At 39.3% G+C, this 16,937-nt stretch overlaps 1 protein-coding gene across 3 annotated transcripts in view; it reads right to left on the bottom strand.

The window, feature by feature from the left end:
- Nucleotides 1–16,937, bottom strand: part of LOC140253683 (uncharacterized) — a 228,630-nt gene that overhangs the window by 209,389 nt on the left and 2,304 nt on the right. For all 3 annotated transcript variants that reach the window (XR_011903946.1, XM_072339421.1, XM_072339420.1), the window contains exon 2: nt 15,888–16,025. The gene's annotated coding sequence lies outside the window, so the exon portion shown is untranslated. The remainder of the gene's footprint in view (nt 1–15,887; nt 16,026–16,937) is intronic.

Below are 16,937 nucleotides of genomic sequence, written 5' to 3'. Positions count from 1 at the left end.
AAAATATAAAACTAACACTTCCAAACATTTCAAACTGAAGTTTGAGCTATAAACTCATGGCAGTATGAAACTTAAATTGCTAGACTGAAGGAGAATGAAGTGCTGTGCTGTTCAGTATGTAATTCAATGTGATGCAATGCGGTTCTCAAAACACTTAGTAAAGAAGACAGGCTGTTTAGTCCCATAAAAGAGTTCTGTAAGAAGTACTGCTGGCCTGAATGCCTGGTTAGAACCCTGTGCAACACTGCAACCTCCCAAGTCCATACACAAGAACTTACACTAAACAGTTATATTTAGTGAGTTAAAAACAGCTAAAATATTGCTGGCACAGAAGACAGCCCCCTATATTCACAAATGTTGTTTAGTAAGAAGTGCTTTGATGAAGAAAGAAATAGGTTAATGAGATCATTAATGAGAAACGAACACTACAACGATTCACACTTTGCTTTTGCAAAAAGTTCTATCAGCACCATAAGCAAACATGAATATTTCACTAGTCACCATTTATATGAAACCTGTTTGATGCAGTGCTATTGCTTCTAAGCACCCACCAAACTGCTGAGAGATGTCTGGTGGCAACTGGTAGTTTCCTGAGTTTTAATAAGTGCACTCATTTTGTTTCTTTCTGCTTTCTTTCCCTATTGAGCTTTTTTTCTTTTTATTTATTTAAAGGAATTCCATCAATTACTGCTTCCAGGACTATATCTATTAGGTCGCAAAATAAAGCACAAAAGCATTACTTGTCATTGTAAGATAGCTTGTTTCATATATACATTTTTTGCGTGCCAACCTGTAAGATCAACTACTACTTAATGAAATTCATTGATGTGTAGCTACATTAAAAGAATAATACACTTCTAAAATCAATATTCAAAGCTGATTGTCATGCTAATCTTGCAATAATCAAAGCTCTTAATTCATCTATTAAAACATTAAAGAGGAAATACTTGCTTTGCTTGATCAATTGATCAAAAGAAAGCTGTATGCTTATGACCTAAAGCCAACTGAAGGGAAATGGGAACCTTTCTACTCAAATATTCTCAAATTAATCACATCATTTTCTGCATAGATCACTGAATTACATATACAGGAAACTCAATGAAGAAGGCAACAATAAATGGACTATTGGAATGGCTTCAAAAGCCCCTGGAGAAGCTCCTTCAAAAGACAAGATGGCTCCTCCCTCTACATAGAAGCAGAATATCTTGGTAGTAAATGCTGGAAGATGGGAGCTATTCTATTTCAAGCCCAGGTCACAAGGAGGAGCAGCAGCTATAAAACAGGAACTCCAAGGCCTCTACCTTACCTTACACCAGTTTTTCCATTGAAACACAATTGAGCTACACACATCATGACAGTTAGCATTCTTTACTCAGTTGAATTTCATGCCAACAAAGACACACTATTCATATGATATGCAAACACATTCTGCCTGTGACCTGCAACGGGTGGAAGGCAAGAGAGAGGTGTTCTGAGTACTTCATGTTGCAGTCCCAATGTACAAGATAGTTAAACTGTACCAGAATGCACAAAGTACACTCTCTCACTAATGGAACCATTAAAGTACATGTAATTACAATGCTAAGTTTTGTGTAGGAAAGGAGAGCACTACAAAAGCTGAATGATTTTACTGACATGCTGTTATAGGCATGAAGTTCAATACACAGAAGAAAAAAAAAAAAAAAAAAAGTCTTCTAAAAGAAATGTACCCATTGCATAATTATTTGAAAACAAACAAAATCCCTGTAATTATTGTTTGCCACAGTAGCTCTCTAAAACCAATGCTGTTGGCCTCAAATTATTATAGTTTCACAAAGCACTACCACAATCCTGCTAACAGTGAATGGCTTTTCTCTGACCAGGGCAAAAAGTGAAAGGGCAAAGGGTTCCAGAGACTCTGACTTAACAGAAGTTTGATGAGTAATCACAGAAGAGTTGCTTGCACACACAGATTTTGTGCCTACTTCTCAATTCTTTCCTTTGAAGTGGTGGCAGAATGCTGAGATTCTGCAGATTTGTGACTAGTGAGGTAGGTTGGATTTAATATCCCTTAATAGCTTACCATCACTCACTGCTGGGAAAACAAAACAAACAAAAAAGGCTTTTGCACTGACCATTCAAAAGTCATCATCTAAGGCATAATAAACTGATACTCAAACATGCCCCCTTTGAAACCAGGTTTATTGATGGTGGCTGCAAAATTGTAATGCTAAAATAGATTACATCTAAGACTACACCCTGTCAACAATAAAACAGAGTAAGGAAATCAAAATATTTATCAATTAGAATGATTTTCTCTGACAATTAAAGCAATTTAATCTCTTATGTAAGACTTATTAAATTGTTAGAGAACACTATTTGTAGCAACACTGAGTCAATAGCATGCACTCCAACTCAAAGTAAGCTGGAAAAGCAATGCAGGAAGTCTTTTCTATATCTGTCATAAACATTTTCTGTGATGACAGATGGAAGAAAAAACACAAAAGAAGTCAGTTTGTCCATTTACTTTAAGCTTCATCAGATAAACAAGTCTCAACAGTCCACCATGCAAAAGCTAAGCTGAATGGAAAGGCAATTTCACCAGACCACCTATTCTCTTAACAGTCCCAACACCTCTAAGACTCAGTCTTTCCTAATGCATCAGCCGTAATCAGTGAGAGGAACGCTGCACAGATGTGAGCACTCCATCTCCATTATGAAAATTGGAATCATATCTATCTGATATTAGCACAAAACCAAATGTCTCTCTACAACCCAAAACACCTCCAGAACATAAAGGAGCAAAATCTAGGTGAGGGAAAAAGATGGGATGGAATCTCAGCTTCTTCACAGGGAAATGCATGGGCAATCTATCCACCACAGAAGCCCCTGATTTTTCTAGTGAATCAGTTGCTTTTTCTCCCAGTTGAAAAGTGTTAAGAACACTGCTAACAGTGTGGAAGACTGTCACTACCAGAGGCTGACAACAGACAAGGATGGCATATCCTACACAATTCTGCAAGTGATGAGAAACAAGCAGGAACTGCTCTCAAAACTGTTGCACAAGAGACTGCAGTGTCAGTAGGGAATGGTGCTTTGCATTGCTGCTGTTTCAATACGCATGGTGGAGAAACATTTGTGAGGATGAATGACTGAAGAATTGCAATAGCAGGAAACAGTTCCAATGCCAGCAATGGAACGCAGCCAGTGCTATCCTTGATGCCTGTAAATGGTTCCGGCAATAATGACAAAAGCCAGCTGATGCTGCTCAGCCACACGGAAAATCAAATTTGCAGTGTTTGCTGACAGCGATCCACAGCCAGAGATGACTGCTTTGGCAATGTCACCTGACAATACCCCTTGGTGACCCCAGATACAATGAGAACTTGATAACAAGATACAGCATAGTTTGGAGAAAACTAAAGGGACACTGCTTTTATCATTTGATACCAAAATACTTGCACTACAAGTTTCTAGGGCTGCTGAAAATAATAAGATCAATCAGTTAAAAGTGGGCACATGTAACAACCTTGAAGGAACAGTTTTCTTTTCTCATGGCCAGGACATTACGAAACTGATGACAGTACAACCACCCCAAGCACACAATCAGAAGGAAGACTTGGGCCAAGATAGCGAACAAGCACAAAGCAATTTGGTTACTGCTGGAGAAGAGCACATGAAGCCAAATGCTGTTTCAGATGATAAAAGGAATTGAAATGGCACCATCTAAATGTACTTTCACTAGGGAGAAAGAAGGAACACACCACACAAGGGAAAAACAGAAAAAAGACTTCATAGTCTCAAGTAATTGGCACAAATAGACTCATCATTAGAATGAGCACGTGACACAAAGAAAAATCCCGTTCTTTAGAACAGCACACAGGCAACATAAAATGGATTTGCCTCTCCAAAGGAACAATGCTACAGCCCCCTGGTTAACGGATGTGGACTGCTGCTGAGACGTATCATTTCAATATACTCGGGAGCTGTGCTACCTTGGGTGGTTAATTGGGTAGTGCTATGGCATAATTGCACACAACTGTTCAGTTTAAGTCCCCAGTTACCGGAATTGAAAAGTGTAGAAAAATTAAGAAAAACTCCAATAATTGCTTTGAAATATATCAAGAAGGTACTTCTACTTCCACTTCACTGAGCAGACTCCTGCCTTCTATAAACTTGGGCTATTCAGCACATCAGCTTTATGTACGTGACAGCCAGTCTTCACTGGAAAAAAAATAAATAAAAAATATTACAATCTTCACATTGTTCTACACAAGATCAGATTCTGGCTGCTTAAGTCTCAAAGAATTTTAGCTGTTTGAAGTCAGTAACTGTTTCACACATTTATTTTTAATGGCTTACAACTACCTACACAGTTTCAACTTGTGAACTATTTCTGAACTTTAAATGAGTCTAGCAGCCGGTTCCGTTCTTGGGAGGGATGGTTCCACAGCACAGACACCTTACAAGAACAACGTGTTCTAAACACACATGCAGTGGTACTCAATTGCTGAAGCAGAACTAACACTACAGGAAGCTTGTACGTGTTGTTAAGATTGTAAAGAAGAAAGAGCAGACAATTATTTGCCATAGGACCATATTTAACCAGTTGTTCTTAGCTAGCCAACCACATGGGTATCATAACCAGGCAGCAGCACTGCAGTTCCACCACCCCACTGCCTGGTTCTGTGCTCTCCCCTGCTCTCAACTGTTTCAGAAAGTCAAATACTCAGAGAGCTATGGAAGCTGAAAAAACTGGAGAACCTGTTCACTGTGGTAACTATGTGACAAATAATCTCTTCGTTACTCTAGCACAGCACCTCCAACTATTAAGTGTCTTGCTACTGATATTTCCTTTGTGGACAATCATACCACATCTGTTAGCCGGAGTCAACCCTGCCCCACTTACCTGTCTTAGGGTTTTCAGGTCACAGCTGAACTACATGTAACAGTACCGAGAAAGCAATTTCTGATGTGCATGCAATTATTCAGCATGAACAGTAAACAAAATGGCGCTTGCTGTGACGATACATTCACTCTTTTGTGCCTGTTCAGTAGGAACAAACTTCTCACCCCCAGAACCTCCTCGCTGCACGGAACCTCAATGGGCACGTTTGTGCATTTTTTATAATAATAATGCATTACACAACCACTTTATCCCCTTCTATCAACTGGAAATAACACCAGATCACCACCTGATACTACAACAGACATCAAAACACGATGCATCCGGAAAGGCAAGAGATGAGCATTCTTACAGGCAAAAGAACACGTAACAAGAAAAAAAGGCTGATTAATTTTTACAGATGACTGGGTAATTTCAAAAATGACTGCTTTCAGAACTGCGTTCTCACTAATTCTAGTCTGCATTTTGCTTTTTTCTTATTTTCTGGGAATTTAATTCCTGCTGAGGTAACATATGCACTACAAATAAGATGACACCATGAGACTGTCCCATGTGATGCTGTTACCCAAACAGAAAGCACTGCAGCATACATAGCCCTGTATTTGTACCACAGTCCTTGCTGTTTCCTAGTAGCTGGAATTAAATGCAAAGATACACTCATGATTTTTGGTCCAAAAATCACACTGCATCATCTGAGTTTACACTGCAATAGCAAGTGGCTACTTCTGTAATTAAAGCAGGTTAAGATACAGGTGCTGCTACATCTAATGCAGAAATTCTGCACAGAGTTCCCACAGCACAGGTGTAACTAAATTATACCCAGATCAGAGCTAGTTTATTATGCAATTAATTCTTCACATTCGTTCAGAGATGATCCATCACAAACGAGATAACCTGCACTTAAAAACAAGAAAGTAAACCCGATTACCTTAGAGTTAATTGAGTGGCAATAAAAACACGGCTAGGAGTGACGCCGAGCCTACTGGCCAGCTGCAGCACGGCGCCAACACTGAAAACAGGCTTAGGATAGTAATTCAAGAGAAATCCTTCTCACCTGCGATGCACGGCCACGTGCATTACTCAGACTTATACATTCTCCATCAGACATCCGTTTTGCTTGAGGAAAAAGGGAAGAATTTAACCGAGCACGCTTTGCTACAGCAAGCAGCGCTTCACCTCCCTTCAGCCCGGCTGTGAGGGCAGAGCTAAGGCAGCAGCAAGCCAACGCTCTCACGCGCAGCACGAGCGCGCCCGTGGCGCCCCCTGGCGGCAGCCCCAGCGCTCTGGAACCTTCCAGCACTTTGTAGGCTTCCCGCATGCCTGCAGCGCGTGCCCTGCCGCCCTCCCGGAACCAATCTGACCATTGGCTTTCTAAAGCACAAAGTAAAATAAATTAAAAAACGCTGGGGAAGAAGCAGGAGGAAAAAAAAAAAACAACAATGAAAACAAACAAACAAACAAGGCCGGGAGTTTGTAAGCAATACATCCTCCAGGCTAACTTTTCCTACAAGTTCAGGATCGCTCGCGCTGCAGCCACGTGGGCTCGCTGCACGTGGCAGTGCCAGCAGGTGCTCTGTGTCCCACCACTGGGTGCCGCTCCACCCGCACAGCAGGGAAGCACTGAGCTGAACGAGCAGGGCAGCACTTGTGGTGCGAGCATGAACACAGGTGCACGAGGAGAGGAGCTATTCATAGCAACTGGACAACACAGCATAGTGGGCTTTTTCTTGCGACCTGTGCTCGTTTTCCACCTTTTCCCTGCTGGCTGCTTTTCTATTGAACAGGACCTCTCCTGCCTTCCTGCCAAGTCAGTTTCCCTCCCGCATGAAGATATTCTCCACTAAATTTCCTTTTTAACAGCAGAAACAGAAACCCAGACTGGGATCTCCCTGCAGGCACTCTGAGGAGATCACACGTCGCGCTCTTAAATCGTGATACTCTTTCAAGCAACAGAAAGAGATTCTACAAAACTGACACTAGAAAAATTAAGTACAATCATCTTAAGCCTTGCACAGTCAAAATGCAGCATTCATCCCCTTCCAGGATCTCTCTCCCTCTCTCTCTACATATATATATATAATACAATTTACCTTTTGGCATAAATTTACATTACATTGGAGCTTCATTAAATTTACACACACAAAGTAAATGTATATGACCAATTTTAATGCATGAAGCAGGAATCTTTGAAAATGGATTTTTCGCCCTTAAGATTTTCCCTCTAAGATAAAGCATCAGTAATGTCAGCTGAAAAGTATGCAGGAGAATTTTTCAGTGGACTTTCTTGACCCAATTATTTGTAATGGTTAATCATCTGCCAGCATAATCAATAGATATGGCAGAACTTCTGGTATACTGCATCACTGGCAATTCAAAATAGCATGATGTGAATAAATTCCCATTCAATTTTCCTAAAAACTGAATATGCCATTTCTGTTTGTTGTGCTTGTTGTTTGTGCTGTTCCTATATACTGGAACAGGTTGCCCAAGGAGGTTGTGGATGCCCCATCCCTGGAGGCATTCAAGGCCAGGCTAGATGTGGCTCTGGGCAGCCTGGGCTGGTGGTTGGCAACCCTGCACATAGCAGGGGTTTGGAACTGGATGATCATTGTGTTCCTTTTCAACCCAGGCCATACTATAATTCTGTGTTTCTATTTTTCAGAAACTAAGCAAAAATATGTGTTTGATGTGTTAAGCAAAGCAATGCAAATCACTTCCATCCATCAAATGATATTTGAAACCCATGTTAAATCTCACTTTGTTATCCCATATCTTCAGAAACTCTTGGAAGCCAAACACTGAAGATTCAATAAAGAATAACAGTGAAAACAAGCAAGGTCATAAGTGGGAACAGAGCTCTTGTCTTTGCTAGCAATTAGATCTCCTGGATTCTTTTATGCTTTGCCTCAGTAAATTGCAGGTCATTTCCATCCCTTTCATTTGCTTTTTATTTCTCAGGGAAAACATTTCTTTCTGCCTATTTGCAAACAGTAATTCCCATAGTTACAGTTTTTTGTACACATAATAGGTAAAAATCAATACCCACTACAGTTCTTTTGAAGTGCATGATAAAGCTCAATGCAATGAAAACTAGTTAAGGTTCCCTAGTTCCAAAAGCTCAAACACAGGAATAAATCTACACAAATGAATAATAATTTGGGGGTCAAAGCAATTTGATTATGAATGAAACAAAGTTGTTTTTTGTTTTGGTTTGTTGTTTTTTTTTGTTTGTTTGTTTGTTTTTCCTGCAAGAATTAAGTTTCATGTATCTGTTACTTTTTTTTCCTATTTCAAGTTAAAATTGTTAACTTTTACACAGTTTACTAGGCTCATAATATCCACTACTCACACCCATCACCATCCTGAAGAATGCCTTATATAAAATATATAGTGCTATTCATTCGAAACCCATGCTAACACTGGTATGCAATCTCTCTAGAGTTACTAAGGAGCCTCCAGAGTCCCATTACATTGTAGGAGTGCAATATACATGTGTTACCTGAAAACAAAATATTAAGCTAAATAAAATCATGTTTACCCTGTATTTTCAAAAAAATTGCCTCGTTGCTGCTTACCACCAGCGAATGGGAAGTAGAAGACACTTATTTCTGCAGTGCAAATTCCAAAGGTTTTCTAAGCTGGTATTATTCTTTTTGGCTTCAAAGAAAATCTTCCTAAAATACTCTACAGAATCTCTGAGGAAAACAAACATCCAGCATATGCTAACAAATAGCTTGCATCTATTACACATATGCTGACCAGCTTCAGAATGGAATTGGCAGCTCTAATCAAGTGCTGCTCTGCAGCCCAGGAGGCCTCAGAGAAACTGGAGAATTGTGTCAGCCGTCTCTCCAGAAAACACAGAGCAGTTCTACTCAATGAGTCCGTGCATGCCACCCTTTTTTTCCTGATGATATTTTCTATTTGCATAACAGCCAATTAAATTATGGTTTTGTGGGAGATCTAAAATGACAGCACAGTTTTCCTAGCAGTGCTATAGACTTTCAAGATCAGTGGAAGCCCTACACTAAACTTTGTATATCCTACAGCTGGCTAAAAACTGACTTCCTTAAGAACCTCTTTAAAGCAGTGAAGTTGCTGTAACCAGTTTTGTACAACATTCTTTTTCATAGTTTTCATCTCACTGGCAGATGTCAAGGTGTACTTTTTATGCTCAATAAAATAAATTGATTTTAAACACCTTCTCATATCTTGAGTTTATAGCTACTGCATTTAATCTCATGCTTTACTCTCTATTCCTTTTCTTTCGTGACTCACTAGGACAAATGAAGTGGGAAACATTGCACATTACTCCTAGTAAGTATATGGCATATTTAAACATCCTCATTTCCCCTTGTTGTCCATTAAATTAAGACACAAAGTTATCACCTAAAGATGCTCATAGCTCTAGTTCAAAGTTCAGGTGGTTGCTTAAAACTATCAGACCTTTGTAAGATGCCAAAAAGAAGAGAGATTTCATCTGGAAGAGGAAAACATCCAAAGTTACAGGGTTTGTTTCTATTATCTATCTGTGGAAAAGATATAAACTCTCACATTCAAGGTTGTAAGGCAGCCTCAGTTCAACTGGAGTCAAGATGAAAGTTCTCCTCTGCAAAGGTTTTCCATCATTCTCCATTTCATGACTGTTCCTTTCCCTCTGAAGGTGAACTCTCCCCACAGAACAAATCAAACCTCCAGTCCGCTGGTCCAAGTTCTGACAGCCACATAACATTCAACTTTTAGCGAACAAGAAAAGAATAAACAGACCAACTGCCAGGTGGGATTGTTTTTCTTCCCCCTCCAGCATGGCAGTGCTAATTAAGTTTTCCATAAGTAGAGTGGCTTGATGTGAAACCAGCTTACATAACCTCATGGAAATTATGTGAGGAAAAAAAAAAAAAGAAAAGAAAAAGACATTTAAATGACTGAATAGGGCTCTTGAGTAAAGGGAGTAAGTATTATATGAAGGCTGAGTAAATAAAGTACTTCACAAAATCTTGATCCTTTCTTACCGCTTTGTTGTTGTATATAATCAATATACCACTATCACAAGGATGAAAAATGTGACTGTAAATATTTTACTGCTGTCATATACCATCCTGAAAGTGCCATTACAGACCTCAGTTTTTACAGTGCCTTGCTATATTGTTAGAAAGTTATTCCTCATTAAGTGTATTGAAGAATATAATATACAAAGAGCTTTAAAATTAACGTTTCTCAACTAAGAATAAAAAAAAAAATACAAAAAAGCAACGATAGGTCCAAAGTTTTTTCCAAAAAAAATGCAACATATATTTAATAATCATGACCCTATTTCTTTTAATTAGACTTGTACTCTAAATAACTTGCCATTTCTGAAAAGAGAGCTCAGGATAGTAATTGTCATAATGAGAACTCAACCAACTGACAAACCAACTTATTTTTACTGCCAGGAGCAACTTTATACTGCCCCACTCAGCACTGTGTGAAGGATGCTCTAAATTTCACCAAAACACAGATATTTCTTCTTTGCCATGGTAAAGAGCAGGCCAAAATATCTTTCCCCCTCCTCTCTTCCCCCTCTCTTAGTATTTTATGAAGTCTACTTATATAAGAGCAACTATTACGGAAACATCGATAAAGAAACTGCATAAGTTACCAAGAAAGCACATAGACAGTGCCTAATGCTCAGTTTTACATTGATTGCTGCTGTAATATCTCAGAAGCCATTACAAATACCAAAAGGCTCACTCTTACTATCATGACAGTAAAAAAACATCTCTTCTTACAGGTGATTGAAAGGAGTAACAGTGAGAAAGAATGAACTTAAGACAAAACTGAAGATAAGCTTACAGTATGATATATAGGGATTGTCACTGGCTATAACTCATCCCTTGCTTTATGCTGTGGCATTTTACCTTATATCCATTTGAAAGTACTCAAAGTCAGCCTTTGACTGGTTTTTCTCTGCAAACTATTTCTTATAATAATCTAGTTTACTTTCCATTTTCCTAGATGCAATCCAAGGTGATTTAGAAATTCAACAGAAGCTATCACTTGTAATTAAGTAATTTCCTTATATTTAACTTTGCTATACATTCTGACATCTGGTCTGAAAGAGCAAACTATGAAATTTACAGTTTCTAAATTATGCATTCTCTTATGGAAACCAGCTCCCCAACATACATGTCAGTTTTTACTGTCAAAAAATACAGTTCTTGCTTTGTCTTCTATCAGATGCCTATTCTACAGTCCAACAGAATGCTTGAGTGTTCTGTTGGACTGTGCAGAAGCCTGAAGGTTACAGATTAACAGGTCCCCATCAGAACTCTTGCACAGGAACAGCCATGGCTCTCCTGTAAAGTGCACCTGGACTTCCACCCCACCTCCTCAGTCACTTTGCTCTGTGTGCTGGGTGAGATTACAGGAGAAGCAAAAGGCCATCAGCTCCCCATTGTATGACACAAGGCTAATGAAAGCAGAGAGTTTAAGCAACTTGCCTGAGTTTGAATGTGCAGTCAGCTTCAGAAAGATGAAGTGATTTTGGCTGTAGAGTTGTAACCATATGACAACATATCCTTAATTTCTTACATCTCTACCTGGAAGTGAAGTAAATTATGTCTAACAAATTTCAGTTTTCTAGTCCATCAATGCTGCCATGCCAGAGATACTAAAAATAAGACAGTGAAATGTTCAAGAGATATACTTACCAGTATTATAGTCCAATGACTTAAATAGTGCCATTAGAAGAGACATAAAACAATCTTACTTTTTGATACCATGTTTGTGAGGGAGTTTAGGATATAACCTTTAAGTTATACGTATATACATACACACCTGTAAGCACAGTGCATTAGGTGACAGTGCAAGCCATTTCACACGTAGATAGGATGACTATATGACATTATGCAAAAGCGAGACGTAAACATCCTTAATGATACTGAATGTGTTCAAAGCAACCCTGTTAATACAATGATGTCAGTTTCAAATACATCAGAGATGTCAGACTGACTCAAGCTGCTACAATCCAGAAAAGCAGAGATTTATATATATATATATATATATATCTGCAATGACACTTATTTAGAATGTCCAGAGCAATGTTCACGGAGTTTGGAAGAGGTTTCTCTTCCTCTTTGCCCCCCAGTATTTCCTGGTTGGTTGGTTTTTCAAAACAAGAAGAAAGTTCAGGCAACAGCCATACTCTGCCTCTACTGAATCAGTTCTTCCCTCACAAAAGTTGTAGAACAAGCACTTAATTTTCTGTTGCGTGGCCTTTTAACATGCAAGCTCGGTGTCCCGCATAAATAAGTAACCAGCATGGGACTTGGCTCACAAAAAACAAATTCTCTTCTGAAACCCCCCCAGTTCCAAACATTCATAGACATATCTCAGACCCACAATGCTAAATCTGTCAGCCACAACATTAGAAGTGTGATACACACTCGAATGACACTATTCAAAGAACAAAACAAAACAACCCCCCTCGCCATCTTTGCATCATGTTCACATTGATACAAAAGCTCTCCACAGTCAATAGAATCTGCGAAAGCAGTAATTTCAGAGTCTGCTGTTTTTCAGGGTGGTTCTCTGACTCACACAGAACTACTATTCCCAGCAGATGGCAGCTCAGCCAAGACATGATATAAGGTGAACAACAACACTTGGAGCTGATGACGGTGCTTGCCTAGGTTTACAGACAGGAGCTAGCAGCTGGGAATGCAGACAAGGTGTTTGCGTGGTTACCAGCCATGGGACAAGGAGTTCTGGCAGGCAGGAGCACAGATTCATTAGCAGGTGAAATGGCCCTCAGATGGAAAAGCTAGTCAGAACTTCTGCCCTGTGTGAGAGCTGTTTGTTTAGGGAACTTAAAGAGAACACAGTTTGAACTGAGGCTGAACTAGGCAAAGAATCAGAGTTAAAGAAGAAAGGAGAAAAACGTCTTGGGAAGCTGAGTTTATGTGCATTCTGAAAACAATGAAAAATGAAGATATAAGCACTTGCTGCTTCTCAAGAACCAGCACGCTGTGGGAATGAAAGTCAGCCAGAATAACTCAGGCAGAGCAACTTGCCAAGAAGAAAAGCTCAGTGTTAGATCGATGCTGATTCCTAGAATTACTTACGAGAAGTGGCAAATTAAGACTGGCATGTTTCTTAAAACTGCAAGGGTTATAATAAATAAAGGATTGAACCTGCACTGCATTAAAAAAGACAGAAAATTTCCTCACTGAAAAAAGGTTAGGCAGTGATAACATCATTCAATTAAGCAGAAGATTTTGCACACTTTCTATTCTTTATTTCTTACCCACTGCCCTGCTGAAACAATCTTTCCCTTACGCATCCTTTCTATATTGTGACGTGTTCTTCTTTCAGCACTCTGCCCAGCCTGCAGCTCTGATAGATTGCACTCGTTGCTAGCAAGGGATTCAAAGTAAAATGCGACCTTCTGGAACCCAGCCAGAGGAAAAAGAGGGGTGGGGGGCAGAGACAGAACTGAGGAATACATCTGCATACTTCTCTGGGCACTCTTCTCTGGGTCATCACCAGAAGCAGCTCTGACAGGGTCCAAGGAGATGTTCTTCCATCTTCTCCCCATTACAAAAAATAATCCCGAAGGAGAATAGAATGTACAAAGAGATCTTTTTGCACTGACATGGAAAACAACCTGTACAAAGCTAAATAACCCGTTCCAGTAAGTTCAGAATTAATATGTCGTCTCACACAGCAAGAGATCTGGCATCTCGGCAATGGCTCTGTTTATAAGAAGGAGCAGCAGAATAACTATTAAAACAGTTATAGATCTCCAGGACAAGAAGAAAAACAGATCCATCTTCCCCTCCAAAACAGGCCTTACTTTCTCACTCCCATTATTATACTGCTAGAAAATAAGTCACAAAAGAAAACACCCCCGAGAGCGAGCATCTTTGTTTCATTTTCCTGCCTCTCCACAGTTCTTACCTCTGTTTCCCAGAGAGCTTGCACTTTTTTCAATAGGCAAAGTACGTTTGGTTATTACCATGGTATTTGCACAGGAGTTTACTGTACACAAACATGTCATTCTCTACAAGTAATTCAAGCACAAAAGGTTCAAAGCAGTTAAATCTGGTCAAGCATCCAACTTTCTCAGAGTGGGACTGAGATTTGCTCTGTGAACTCCTGCCCTGTGGATTTCATTCAAAGTGGATGCTTGTATTCTCAAGAATGCAAGAGTCAATGTACAATCACACAGCAAACAGCTCTACAAGCAGCATAAATGCGGTTGGACTTGATGATCTTCGAGGTCTTTTCCAACCTGAGTAATTCTATGATTCTAAAGGTTTTTATTTAGTCAAATGTTTTAGAAAGATCCTTATACTGCTAATACATTTCCCACCATGAAGTGAGCAACAGAAAACAGTCCCAGTGGCAATCCTCAGTAGGAAGCACAGACAGTGTTTTGTAGGCCAGGATTTTCTTCAGTTTGCTAAGCAGCTCCAGGGGTTAGAACCAGTACTGGAATAATATTTGAAGACATGGCTCACAATATACCTCTTTTACAAATAAAACCTCAGAGCTTTCTTTACTTCCAAGTAAAGTCTATCACAAAGAAACCAGCCCACTTCACCAGAATGGCAGCTAAATTTAGGAAGAAAACTTTAGTTGCTCTGAAAGACTACAAAGGCAGCACTGGGACAGCCACTGCTGTTTTGCACACAGCCTATCAATGACTGGCTGCCTGGTAATTGTTCTATATGCAGCAGAGTGGTCCAGATGCTCCCTAGTAAAAACTGGAAGAAGTAGCAGAAAAGACAGGTGCTCTCCTTATGGAAAATGATCAAAGGGACAGAACTCCTGAGAAGAATCAAGCATATGTTGATATTTTCATTAGAATTTTCTAAATAAATAAAAGATTTACCCTCAGTGAAACCTGGATATGACAGTGATTCCTTCATGAGATGTGAAAATAAGCCATCTGCTGCTAGCAAGATCTTCACAACTGCTGTGATCTTCCGACCTCTGTAGACACACTCCTTCCAAACAGATGCTTTCATCTGCAGTTTCACTACAGAGCTGTTTTCTTTTATGGCATCAAGAGCTGACACTCTCTTCCTCAGTATTCTCACACAGAGATAAAAAATATTGCAAACAAACATGTTCTTCCTCCACCCTCTCATATCTATGGACCTCCCTCCCTCACATCACAGCTACTAAACAAACAATACCGGACAACAGTTCTTTTTCTTATCGCCTGCATTAATCTGACCCACCCTACCTGCTGGTATCTGCACTAGATCAGTTGAAAAAAGAAGTAGAAGCAATGCTCATAGGCTGTAACTAAAATCCACTGGATGTAACACATTATAAAACGCTAGTTAGCAATGCTGAAAAAACAGATTATTCTGAAACAAGCTGAATTCACAACCCTCGCTTCCCAGTATTTGCTTTTTCCTTGGAAGAGATGGCAAATCAGGCTGCAAAATCGTCTGCTGTATTACGTTCAAATATAATTATCTGACTACTAAATTCAAGACTTTAGTACTTCATAAGGTAAACAAATCTATTTCCTTAAAATATAGCTGTACCACACAGTCATCACTGAGTCATTTCACTGTTACTGTCTGTATTGGAGACATCATTTGACATGTAAATAAATAACTCCAAAAGCCAGTAAGGAAAAGTATGATCTGATAATAAGATAATAACACTGAATCGTAGGATAGTTTGGGTTGGATGGGACCTTGAGGACCGTCAAGCTCCAACCCCCCTGCTAAAGCCTGTTAACTGAAGGCTCTCCATGAGCGCTGAATAACGCCCGCTGTCAATGTCTCCAGAAAAATAGTACCCTGCTTATAAAAGCAGAAAAAGCACAAGAGGAAAGAAAATTGCTAAGGAAAGAAAAACAGTGGACTTCACATACTAGAATATAATGCTTTACAGACTATGCATACATACATAGAATATAATGGCAGTTCCTTAGCAGACTAATACTCTGTTTTAGATCCCGTGTTAATAAAAATTAACTTATGTGCTGAAATAGACATACCTCAGGACTGAGATGGATTCATTGCTATGGAGGAATGAACGGTGACTTTTACTACTCAGAAAACTGTGTTTCGGAACACTGGGTGGAGCAGGCAAAACCTTTCAAAAGGTGCTGTTTGAAGAACTATCGCGGACTTTCCTGCGTGAAAACACATAGGATGGATAAGATAAGTGGACTTGGTCATAGCAAAAGTACAAATAGATTCCTAAATGATAAGAAACAGTAAGAATAACCAGGCAGAATAACTGCCCTTTAACAGATGGGATCTAAAAGGTCTTAGAGAAGTTCACAGCTTTTCAAACTGCTCTACAACTTTTGCTTAGTTTTAGCATTTCAGTTCTAAAGTTCAGAACTGCAGAAGAGTACATCTGATGGAACTAACTGAGAACAATAGTAAAACAAAGTGGTTATCAGCATAAACCTGACGGGTTTTTGGAATATATATATATATATATATATATATATTTTGCACGGAATAACCTAGGCCAAGTGTTTAAAAGGATTAAAAATACTAAAGCAGATGGAGATAGATAATGACTGAATCTAAATCACAACACCAAATCAGTTCATGTGGTTACTTCGTAACTGCAGGGAACTTGTCATCTGCGTGTGGTTTTGGTCACTTCCAGGTCATAATTTCCACATGAACAGAAAAATGACAACATTAATCTTGTCTATGTGCTGAACAAATAGAAAACCCAATACTTTAAAACTAAAAAACAAACAAAACAAAACAAAACAAAAAAGGAAAAACAGAAAGCCCATACTGCTACATGCTGAAGAGAAGCCTCAGTGCTGTGGCAATTATTAACATTCCCCAAAAAATATCAGAGATCCCTGATCTCTGATATGCATAACATCCGATTAAATGAACAAAACCATTCCCACCTGGAATTAAAAACCTATCACTAGCTCTAATTTAATGATCCATTATAGCTTTGTAAACATATACAGGAGGACATCAGCAAGGACTTCGCCTTCCCAACTCCCAGTGCAACATACCTCAGACACACAAGGAACTGCACATTATTTTCCCCCTTCCCTCATCTT

The sequence above is a fragment of the Excalfactoria chinensis genome, chromosome 6 (genome assembly GCF_039878825.1).
Source record: "Excalfactoria chinensis isolate bCotChi1 chromosome 6, bCotChi1.hap2, whole genome shotgun sequence".
NCBI lineage: Eukaryota > Metazoa > Chordata > Aves > Galliformes > Phasianidae > Excalfactoria > Excalfactoria chinensis.
The sequence above is the reverse complement of the archived record's forward strand: the minus strand, read 5'-3'. Positions and strand labels throughout refer to the sequence as shown.